At 40.4% G+C, this 12,206-nt stretch overlaps 1 protein-coding gene across 2 annotated transcripts in view; it reads right to left on the bottom strand.

Annotated features, from left to right (window-relative positions):
- The window catches only part of lrrc24 (leucine rich repeat containing 24), a 22,854-nt gene extending 15,072 nt beyond the window's left edge, over nt 1-7,782 (bottom strand). The window contains exon 1 of one of the 2 annotated variants that reach the window (XM_014004494.1): nt 7,328-7,782. The gene's annotated coding sequence lies outside the window, so the exon portion shown is untranslated. The remainder of the gene's footprint in view (nt 1-7,327) is intronic. The other variant, XM_014004495.1, reaches the window with a different exon arrangement.
- Nucleotides 7,783-12,206: the final 4,424 nt, after the last annotated feature.

Genomic DNA, 12,206 nt, shown 5'->3' with positions numbered 1-12,206 from the left:
CTTTAAAGGAGGCCTTCCGTGGTCAAGTTCAAAGGCAGGTGGAACGTTTATTCCACCCAGGGTGACCACTACAGTTGCTATGGAAGCCATCTTGAATCAGGTTGACTTGAGGAGTTTTTCAGTTAGAGAAGTACATCTGAAAATTACTTGCTGAGTTTTTTTTATATATATTTTAATGCTAACAGACAGAGAAACTAATGAACAAAGGTAACAGTGTTAAGTACTGTCTTTCACAGCAGTTCTTGTTGATGTTGWTTTACAAAGGATTATATTAGGGATTACCTAAAATGATTGTAAAGACCATCATCATTGTGCAGAATGAAAAACAAAAACAGGCAGCTTGATTCTCAGTTCTCAAATTTACAGTAATCTTCACTAAGCGAATGTTGGCTTTTAAAGAAACAACTCTTTTTTTTTCTCAAAGTGGAGGTGTTATTAATAATCAAAATCTCACCTGCAGAGTCTATTCAAAAATCAGATATTTTCTCGAATAAGGCCGTTAGTCTGAATGAGACCATTTAAAATAGCAATTTCTGCCATCTTAAAGCAATTTATATCACACAGATTTTCTAACAGTTTGTGCAAACCCTATTTTCTGAACCTTCAGAAAACAGTCACTTTGTGTTAGATGGTTATTTACACAGAATTCTGCTATTTTCTCTAAAAACCATGTCAGCCATAGTTCATTAGTGTCCCATGTGAAATTTATGTTGCAAAACAAAAAGTGTAAAGTGTGACAGTAGAGACTATAGCTRTTGATAAAAGTAATAAAGTGCAGTTTTATAGCATGAACCACTGGTAATGGGTTACAGTGAACTCAGTTTTCATGATGGCAATATATTTTTTAAACTGTGTTTACATGCACTGCCTTTTTTGACAGAAATCTGCTTTAGTCTTAGCTAACCTTTAGCCTTTTCTCCTCYGAGACAACTTCTGTCTGATGTTCTAAATAAGGATGGGCAGAGAATTTTGAACCTTTGTCTTCTTGTTAAAATGGGAGAATTTGAAGAATTAATGAGAAAATCAAAGGTTTTTTCTTTCTTTCTTTCTTTACACAAGAATTTGATAGAGTGCTAAGTTGGTGCTTTTCCAGTTGGGGTGCTTTTGTTGATGGAATACCTACCACAAGGTTTAACCCTCTTCAGTTTTGCAATGCCCCATTTCCAYATAATGATGCCCTCATGGGCGACATGCCGGATCTCTGACGTACCATTGAAAAAAAATTGGGTTTACTCAAAGATTTAACAATTCTCCGGATGTAGACATACATCTTTCACTCTCAATCAAACTAAGCCTGCTAGTAAATAAGAAGTAGGGTGGAGTTGGACCTTGGGTATTGGCAAAACTGTAATTTAGGTCCAGCAGCGAGCGCTCACCAAGTTTATAAAGTCAGCGTAAGGCACTAAAATTRGATTGATTAGAGTTGGTGGATAGTGATTTTACAGCTTTAGKAGCTGTTGTGTGTTGTTGCTACAAACTCTTCTCCCTGTCTGAGCAGTTGCATTTGTCTATAGGCTTAGGGTGTAGGAGCCCTATTCCAAAATCTAAAAGCTTGCCAACTACAAGCATCCCMAGCATGTGTTTCTGCCATTGTAGTTTATTTTGAAAGGATTTTACAGTGGAAACTATKGTGCCGTGTGAACTTAGCTCTACTGTGTAAGACATCCATCCATTATCTTTTACCTGCTTCTTCCTTTTTTTTCCTTTCATAGGGCCCCACAGAGACAAACAAGACAAACAACCATACACTCACTCACTCACATCTAGCATTGCCAATTAGCTTACCATTCATGTTTCTGGTCTGTGTGAGGAAACTGAGTGCCCAGGGTAAACCCACGCATGCATGGAGAGAACCTGAAAACTCAGAAAGGTCCCTGGCTGGAATTCAATCCGGCAACCTTCTTGCTGAGAGGTAACAGGTCTACCAATGGAACCACCTTGTGCAAGCCATGCATTCCTTGATAGCGGATTAGACTGACACCCGCAGCCTTCTAAGCTGAGGTAAGCTTGCCAACAGCCCCTTATTAGCCAAAATGTCMGTATTTTAAGCCAAACTGAAGTGTCCAGTTTGRGATGATCTTTCTCCCGACTGCGGTCTGCTGTCACGACATGGAAGGTAGGYAAACGTTTGTCCAGCACCCCGAGCACAAGGGGGTCCCCAAGAGAGGGTACTGAAGTTGTTGCATTTTAACTAGGAATGAACCCAAATCYRGAYGGAGATGATGAGCTTTAGATAAAAGATTTATTAAACAAACAAAAAGCTGATGTGGCAGCAAAAAAAGAAATCTTCAGGAAAAGACAAGRGACCATAACATGAGGCAAGAACAAACAAYGAACCAGTGAGTAAGTGAGARCTGAACCAGGCTTAARTACAAACTGAGAGAATGAAGAAATGAACTACAGCTGATAGAAACACTAATTAGGAACTACTGACAGGTGTGTGTAATTGACTGAGGAGGGAAGTGACAGGTAAACATCTGAGGCGTAATGAAAATGAAGAAACACCAGAGGGAGGAAGACACCAGACAACAGAAAACACAATCCTCACAGAAGTGGCCAAATGCAACGACCATATGAAACAGTGCATTGAAATGACTGGCGTACTTGTAGTGCTGGGCGGTATACAGGTTCATACCGAATACCGTTTTTTATTTTTGTTATGATATGAATTTTCTGGATACCGACATACCGGTTTAAATAGCCTGAAAATGTTCGGAACGTTTTGTCGCGGCCGCCAGTGAACGGTTTCCCGGGGGACACTTGGCCTCGGAGCACTGCTAAGTATATTAGCATGCTAATGTTATTGTTGAGCAGCTTGTTGCAGCGGCGGGTGGCAATTCCGCTGCTATTGACAGACGTTAAAAAAACATCCCGTTTTCTCCATCACTAAATGTAATAAACACCTCTTCAGTGACGTGCACGGTTAGATTAAACATGCAATGTTAATATGGAGACAAGGAGATGCATGTCATCCTGTTACTGAACTTTACAACAAGACATAGGCTGTTATCTGTGTCTTGGGCGACCATATTTTTATAATAAATAAATATTAAAATCTAAAAGCTGCCACAAACTATGAAATGGCACATTTGGCTTYATCATGGATAACATAGATGAAATAAGAACTACGAAACAAATGCAATCCATATAAGCATTCTGAGGTTTTTATAAAATAGAATTTTTGGACAAAAATGGGAATATATTGCAAGATATTGTATCGCAACTCCTATGTCATGATATATATCGTATCACTAAATTCTTACTATAAACACAGTCCTAATAAAGTTTCCTGGGTTGTAGAATTAGCAGCAGTAAATCCTCTGTTTAAGGCTGAGTCACACTACAAGATTTTAAAATAGTCGAATGATTTTCAAAGACTGAGAGAGCCCACACGTGAGGATAAAAAATCATAGATATACCAGGTTTGGTCCTAGAGTGCGTGGCCACATGGCAAAAGACAACACACCACACACGAAAAGATATTTCATTCATGAACATTCAGATGTCAGATATTAAATCATGCGAGACTTCCTGAAATCTCGCGAGAATTCAGATGTCGGAGGAAAAATCTCACGTGACCTCCAGAGAGACGTGAGTTCAGAGTAAATAAACATTTACAACAAAGAAGAAACAATGTTTATCGTTTGTGGACTATTTTTACCAGAGGAAAAACAACTCTATAGGACTTTTAACATCCAGCAGACTTTCTGGTGAGCCATGACAGGTTTTTTTTTGTCTTTTGTATTTTGGATTCCCCTCCGTGTTTATGTCACCTCGCTTTCTGATTGGCTACAAGTCGCATTCACAGGCTGAGAGCTCGGGTGAACACTGCACACACTGTGATGTCGGGCCAAAAAAATCAAACATGTTGAATATCCACGATTTGAGATCGGAGTGGTCCCGACATCCTTCCGAGCCGACTAGATCACTCTTAACTCACCACCCACGAGAATATCTGCTGTGATTATCTTTAAATCCATCACGATAATCTGGACTTCCTTAAGATTGTTGGAAGGGAAAAAAATCGGCATGATTTTCTTGTAGTGTGACGCTGGCCTTAATTACWGTAGATAGTGCTAGCTGAAATAATGGGGTGAGTAAACTTTAAATAACCACAAGTCCTAACTGTGTGCAAGGTTGGATGATCTTTACCACAGGTAAGATACAAGTTATTGACACCTTCTAACTGCACTTTACAAATCGAAACTATTCCTTTGACTTTATATTTCCACGAATTTACAATCGCACTATTTCTCACATTTCAAACTACTGGTTTAAAGTTAATTATGCACATTTATTTGAAAACAGAAAATAAGACTGTTAGTTATTATAATTAATTAGTGGTTTGGAACCTGACTCATTGTGAACAACTGGCAGCAGTTTCATAATCCTATTTTCCAATGTAACTGCTATTTTTTCCTCCACAAAACATCTGTCAATATTCCCCCGTCTGACACTTTCCTTCTGTGTTTTCCTATAATCTTCTTCTGTTCAAACATCAATATTCTCCATAGCCTCCTCTCTGAGTCTGAACCAGTATTGCTCCACCAGTCAGGGCTGGTGGATGCAATCGATCAGAGCCATTTCTTTCAGCGAGGACTCGTTGGACGAGCTGCGAAGTTATGAGTCAGTGGATTATGTTTGATCAAAACGGAAGAGTTGTCTTTTGTTTTGTTTTGTTTTGCTCCATTTTTATCAGCAGCCCCTTGCTTCTTCTTCTTCTTCTTCTTCTTCTTCTTCTTCTTCTTCTTCTTCTTCTTCTTCTTCTTTTCCTATAAGTCACTGATGCATTTGCATACAGCAATCAGATGTGACGGCCGCTCAGCAAAGGCTTGTTTCACATTTGAAGGGATAAATGGGATCAGACAGGCTTTAAGATGGATGTTTCAGAGCTCCCATCCTCGCCTACTCAGAATACAACCTATTCCTCTTTCATATGTGCCTTAATTTGGATTTAAAAATTCACATGAATGACTTTTTTCCCCTTTTCAGCTCTCTTTTGTATTAAATTCTTGCACCTCTGCGTTTTTCCCCAGATTAATCCAAACTGTAAATATTGCTTCACATTTCGAAAGTGTAACTCTAGCAACCATATGACTGAAGGTGCCAAAATCAGACGAATATGATGCTTCRGTAATGATTGCTTATCTTCATCCCCACTGTATTGCCTTTCTGTAATATCGGGTGTGCAGTGGTGTCTGCAGGAGGACTCCATGAATCCTCATAAATTATGTTTCTTTGTTGCCATGGAAGTGACAGCATCTGCTGACTTCAAGTGATGGATGTCAGACGGATGTCAAATTACACTCCGGCTCCAAGCCCATACCGCCGTTATCTATGCAGTCACATATATAGAGACGTATTAAGAAGCTGTTTTTTTCCTTTCTCTCTATTTGTTGCCTTTTTTAATGCATTCTTCATTTTTGCTGATCTTTTCCATCTGCGGCAACACAATTACATTTTATAGGGGGGATTCAGTTATCGTTGTTTGGCACACAGTAGCCAATGAAAAATTAAAAATCTCTGCAGGCAGAAGGAGTCAACTTGTCCATACAGATCCGTCAGTGAAAGACAGACACCCCCTCCCCAACAACCCACCTCCACCCTCAGAGTTAAACAAACGAGGTCCTATCTAGTGGCCTGCTGCTTAGCTTCCTGTGCAGAATAGCAATCAAGCCGAGGGGATGTGCATCACCACTCGGACTTTAGGAAAGAACCACTAAAACTGAGCATTCAGACACAAGAGGACGCACGGTGGTCCTCCTGTAAGGGCATGTAATATTTAACAGCAAAGCAAGTCCTAATCTAATCAGAGCATATTGCTTCTGGCAACTCTTATGGTGACACTGCATTGTTTCTGCCAGACTCCTACGGTGTGAGTGCTGTGCTCAGCATAGATCTGCAAACATCCCTTTTTTCCTCCCACAGCGTCACTTTCACATCAGTCGTTTTAAACCAAGGTGCAGGGTTTTTCGTTYTCTGTGGAATCAGTTGAATTTGTGTCTGAAATGTCTTCACAGATCCCAACAGCTGGTTTTTATGTAGCAGCATGATGCTCTCCTGATCAGCCCCCTACCAGGGTCATGAGTCGGTAAGAGAGAACGGAGAAGCACACAAACGCAATCAGMCCAACTGATGACCCAGTTGTCAATACGCTGGCTAAACTTCGTCAAACCCCAACGCTGTCTTACACAACAGCCCCGCAGCTGATTCTGTGTTTCTGATTCCGGGAAGTGAATTGTTGAGGATGTCAAAACAAAGATGTTGTTTCCCCTTTGAGAAGTARGGCTGTCGTTTGTGATGCTTTTAAAATTTACTGTTGGCAGCTATTAGGTGACATCTAAGGCAGATTACAAAGCAAATTGTGTTATTTTTTTTTTCACACAAAATGCCAGTTGTAAAAAAAGATAGACATCGTACACGAGCCTGTACAATCATAACACAATAAGGTCTAGCATTTCTTGCAGGAATGCATATCATCCTCTGCCTTTCRTGTCAAATCTTTAAACTTATTTTATGTTGAGAAATGAGAACGTTGTAGYCACTTTGGTCGAACCTCAAAAATATCATCATGTGGGATCTGACTGGACATGGTGAGATTTCACACAAGTGCYCTCTATATGTGTTGGGAATGACTCCCATACTGCCACGTTCAATTTCAGATCAATATCTGTCAAACTGACTGACTTGCAGCCATTTTTTCTATTTGCTAAGTTCAGTTAGCTGTGACAGCCATCTTAAATCAAGCTGACTCTAAAATCTAATCAGTTGCAGGTGTGTCATTGGTTATTTTCTGAAGGTTCCATTCAAATCTGCTCAACGGTTCATGAGCTATTTTGCAAACAGGTTTGCCTTCAAAAACACTGTCAAGCTAAGAATGTTGTGAGCTAAGAACTCGCATGATCTGCCCGTGCTCAGACTATGTGTTGTTAATGACTCACAGCTACTACCACACCAGATTTTAGCCCAATGTCTGTAAAACAGACTGAGTTGTAGCCAGTTTTGGGTTTGCAAAGATGACTTAGCTGTGGAGGCCATCTTTAATCAAGTTAACTCCAAACTGCAAACAAATGTAGAGGCGCATCTAATGATTAACTGTTGAAAAATTCATCAAGATTCGCCCAGTAGTTCACAAGATATTTTGCTAAAAGACTCTCACGCCCAGGCAAACATACAGTATCACCYGCCTTTCAGCGGCGGGCAATCATAAAAATCACTGTTTAGAGTCAGGGGTGTAAGGTAATGGAGCAGTGATTTTTTTCTTTTAATTGTGGGTGTTTGTTTTCAGTGTAACTTCAGGTGATAATATCTAACAGAAAGAACTTACCTGTTTGTTTGTTTTTTTCACTCCAGCTCTGAAGTAGCCCTCAGTGTTTAAAGCGTCACCAAAACGCTTTGTCTCCGCTTTCAGGGATAAAATGTTATCAAACGTGGTGTTCCTAAACCCACTTTACTTCAGTCTGACTATCCCAGAGCAGAGCACGCGACACTCCGGTAAACAGCCAACCTACCCGCTTCCTCCGCGCGCGGACCTGATCTGCGCAGCACTCTCTCCGGCGACTTGAAAGGAAAAATTAGATTATGGAGCGAAAATAAGAAAAAATATTGCTGTGTCCCACTTCAGATGACCGAGGGTGGGTGTTGGTGTTGCTTTTAGGGGGCTGGCTGACGCTGCGGCTCAGAGTCTGTCCATCCGAACCGGACGCTGAGAGGAAAGTGCTGGACGTCAACGCGAGCGCGCGCRGATGAAGCTCCACTCACACTCTGATTTTGTTCTGCAGCTTTGATTCACCCACCCCCTCATACACCTCCTCCTCTCTTTCCTGCTTTCACCGGATGCTCTCTCCTCCAGGAGTGACAGACTCTTCTAATTATCTGCCTGAAGGGATCTTTCTCTCTTCCAGGGTGCACGCAGAGRGGCGGGTGTTCATTTATTGTGTGAAAGCTCCTATTTCACTTYGTATAAATATGGCTAAATATTTTCACCRTAAAAATACATTTAAATCTCTTCTTTCGAATCGCTCTGTATCAAAACTGCTTCAGCACATTTGCAACATTTTTGGCTTATTTTGCTGCTCTTAGCTTTTATTTTCCATTCTGCCACATTTAGTTAATAACTTTTAGAATTTTGCTGTAAGTTTTGGCATTTTTTTTAGCTTCTTGGGTTTTTAAAACCTTTAGCTACCATTTCCCATTCGCTAACTGGTATTTTTGGCTAGTCTTAAGCTGATTTTTTTTACTGATATTTTGCTATTTATCTTTTTTTCAATTACATTTAGCTTTTTAGCTGTCCTTTCATAGTAGAAAGACAATTCAAAGTGCTATTTATGATTAACTTTTAGCCGATCTGTTGATAATTTTAGCTCTCTGCTTTAATTTTCAGCCATTTTTAGCTTGTTTTATTCAGTTTCAATCATGAAGGTGTTAAAACAACCCTATATAGCTTTATAAAAGTCATTTTCCAGACAAAACATTTTCCCTGAGTGGATTCAGCTTTCAGCACCACGGACAGTGACTCTGAGGCCTGAAGGGTCGTGAAGGTTGATCCTSCACGCTCTGATGTTGACGGACCGTCGCTCTCAGGTCAGATTTCTGATTGAGCTGATGACAAGGAATAAGAGTTAAAAAGGGCAGGCAGAACTACTCCCYCTGTCAGCTGTGTTCAGGCTGAGACAGAGAGGCCAAGCTGAGGTTACACCGTTTTCCTGCTCTTCACTGACAGACTCCAAACACTCTGTTGAATATAGTTTATTTTTAGACGTTAGCTTAATTTCCTATGTTGTGCAGGGATTCTGCCTCCCAGCTTATGTAATCAGGCTGGACAGATGAACTCAACCCCCCACCCCGTATGTGGGCACTAATCATCCAATGTCTATTTTTTATCAAACTGTAAGGTTTTACCAAAAAAAAAAAAAACATTTTTTTCTGCTTGAAATTCAGTGTTTTTAAATAGTGTGKCAGAATCCTACTTATAATAACCCAGTGGTTCCCAAGGTGGGTGCTAGCCCTCCGTGTGAATTATGAAACTTCTGCAGTCATTTTATTCAGTTGCTGTATTAGTGTTTGACATTTTTTTCTTCATTTTAAATACAAGCACGTTAATGTACAGATTAGCGAAGAAATGAGGGATTTCAGGCGCTGATGACATACTGCACTAGCCTGCTATRGACATAATGGAAGTCTACATTCCCCAGTCTTCAGTCCAGGCTAACATGGAACAARGAGGTCCACCAGAGGTAGTGCTTTATACAACACAGTCCCAGAGGAGTTGCCAGCCTACGTGCATTACAACAGGTTTGTTCTAATTAAAGCTAAATCAAAGGTCCAAACACAATTACACAAAGTAACTGATGCAGGCGGTGGTTGGAGGTCTCGGTCCTGAGAGGAAACATTACATTGTTTATCAATGACTTTCAATGGCTTTAAAGGGAGCTAATGAGGAACTCAGTTTGCCAACAGAAAGAATTGTCTCAAAGCTGAATCAAGTGATGATCTGCCCCTATTAGAACTGGTTCTTTAGCTTTTTTCGTATCAGAAAGTCAGCCGCAAGTAATGTGAAATGTTGCCAAACGATATTCTTCAACATCAACATCCTTTTTTTTGTGGGCCACAACACAGCTGTGGATAAGTTGATCAATCAGTTTTTTTCTCTTTAAATTTATTTAGGTTGTCAGCTTTTCTGTTCGTTTTTTAAGCTGCTTGTAAAGTTACTTTCAGCCCAGCTCCACCTTTCAAACTGTGTCTGATTCATTCAGTGACAAATATTTAAATTATTATAAACCGTAATTACAACAACTATAATTACTGTGATTACAGCTGCAATTACCCTTTTGACAAAATTTCTCCTGAATGAAGTCTTTTTCCTCTCTTTCAGCTGCTTACTTAGGTAAAAGTAAACTAACTAGCCTTATTTTAGCTTATTTTTCTAAGCTTAACAAAATAACGTCTGATAATTACTAAACTATAGCAACCAATTGTATGTGTTTAACTCTTGTTTGTCTGCTATTTTTACTCACTGGTTTTATCTGATCCTTTTCAACAATTCTTTTTTACTTTTAACTAATTGTTTTGGCTTCTCTGCTCGCTTACTACTTTTGCTTTTCACATGTAAAAGCAGACTCGTAAAGGATAATTCAACACAATTCAGTTTATTTATGTAGTACCAATTTACAAAAAAAAGTCATCACACAGCCCTGCACAAAAAGATCCAAATCATGAATCCAGTTCAGATCCAGGTTCAAATATGATTAGAGTCGGTTTAGTTCTTTTATAATACAATGTATTCATGTACAGTTTACACTGAATTTTCTCTGATTCTGAGGAGTGCAATGGTGACAGTGGAAAGAAACAACTCCAGGGGCCATCTGGAAGAAAAGAGACACAGACCAAAACAGAAAAAGCTGGTCCAGTTATAGTTTCTGTTTGGGGTGCCCTGATACCTGTTTTTCCTCAAACAGAGTATAAGAATAAGTACTTCAAAATTGGGTACTCACCAATGCCAAATAATGATACAGAGCACTTACTGAGTTAGAACCTAAATATTCCACAATGACTTTAAAAACATTTATTTCATTTCAGACCAGGGAGGGTCTCCTTCCTTATCGGCCAACAGCCCCTCTGACTTCATCAAATCAAATACACAGTATGATGTGTTCAGTTGCAAGATTTTAAATAAACAAAAATTACAAACAAGATTTTCTTTTAATTTGTATAACTTTCTTAAATATGGAAATGATTCTCTTCATTTGAAATGTAAACTGGAAAACATTCAATGGAGTATGAGTACTGGTATTGGTATTGGTTCTCAGTATTGAGGCATTTTTGCACATGCTCGATTAAATGCAGGTATTGGGACAGTATTAGTTTTTATAGCAAGAAAAAAATACAGGTTAATGACATCAATAGCTGCAAATAGAAAAAAAGGGAATAAAAAGAGTACAGTGACAGCAGCAGAGTGAAGAGCTGGGGTCAGCAGCAAAACTAAGGACTAGTTTGGAAAGCTCAAGCCAACCCTGACTGTATTGATCAAAGTCTTAAAAGTAGACAGAGTGTCAACCTACGGACTGAAATTGGAAGTAGTTTCCACAAGAGAGGAGCCTGATCTGCCTCCCATTCGACTTTCAGAAACTTTCTGAACCTCAGGTAAACCAGCTGTCTGAGAGCGAACTGCTCTGTTAGGAAAATACAAAACAATGAGATCTTTTTTCTTCACTTCAGTAGAAAAAAATAACTTATTAGTTTCTTAATTTCTTCATCATCAGTGATTTTTTAAGTAAAGAGAAAATAGGAAAAGAGGGAAAAACAAAGAGGAAATATAATTAGAAAGATTGAAATAGAGATTAGAAATATATTAAACATACACCAAGAAAACACGAGGCCACACACCCGATATCTGTCTGCTCATCTGAAAATAAGAGAACAAAGCAGCAAAATACACATCTATATAATAATAAAATTAATTATAATTTCTCTGTAAAGCAAGCATACATACTGACATATACCCATACATATATAAAGATATACACATACATACATGCATACATTCATGCATACTGTAGATATATACACACAGACATTTATACACACTCAGTGACCAGTCAGAACCCCCCGGATCAGAGCACCTGTTTGTGAACGGTTGTGATTTTTCCAATGGAATATTTAATAATGACTGTGGAGGACCGAAGACCCAACCCCCAAGACACAAGGCAGATAGGGAAGACCAGAGCCCAAGGGCTCGAGAGGGACCCCGAACGCAGAGCCTCTAAAGGCACCCACATGGGAAGATCCGCCCACCCACCCACCAGTTCGGACCATAGGGGAGAACCGGGAGAGTCCCTCCATTGACCACCAGAGCCAGCAGCGACAAACTCATGGGCCCCGCCGGCACCCGCCACACCAGAGCAGATCCAAGCAAGGGCACAGAGGTCCGGGCCCCCAGGACCCCCCTCCCCCCCCAGGCCAAAGCCCGACAGGGCCAGAAGACCCGAGCCCCAGCCGGCAGTCACCAGGCCAGGCCGGCAACCGCCCCAGCACCTAGCCCCAGACCTCGAGAACCCCCAGCACACCCCACCGGGGGCAGTGTAGCAGTGGGCCCTCAGACAAACCAGTGGGGGTGGGGGGGGGGTGTTTCCAGGCCCCAGCCCCAGCCTGACAAATACTGTAACCATACATACACAATTGCACCAACCCACCCTCATCCTCACACC

The sequence above is a fragment of the Austrofundulus limnaeus genome, unplaced genomic scaffold, assembly GCF_001266775.1.
Source record: "Austrofundulus limnaeus strain Quisiro unplaced genomic scaffold, Austrofundulus_limnaeus-1.0 Scaffold24, whole genome shotgun sequence".
Lineage (NCBI taxonomy): Eukaryota > Metazoa > Chordata > Actinopteri > Cyprinodontiformes > Rivulidae > Austrofundulus > Austrofundulus limnaeus.
Note: the sequence above shows the minus strand (reverse complement) of the source record. Positions and strands in the feature narration are given on the sequence as shown.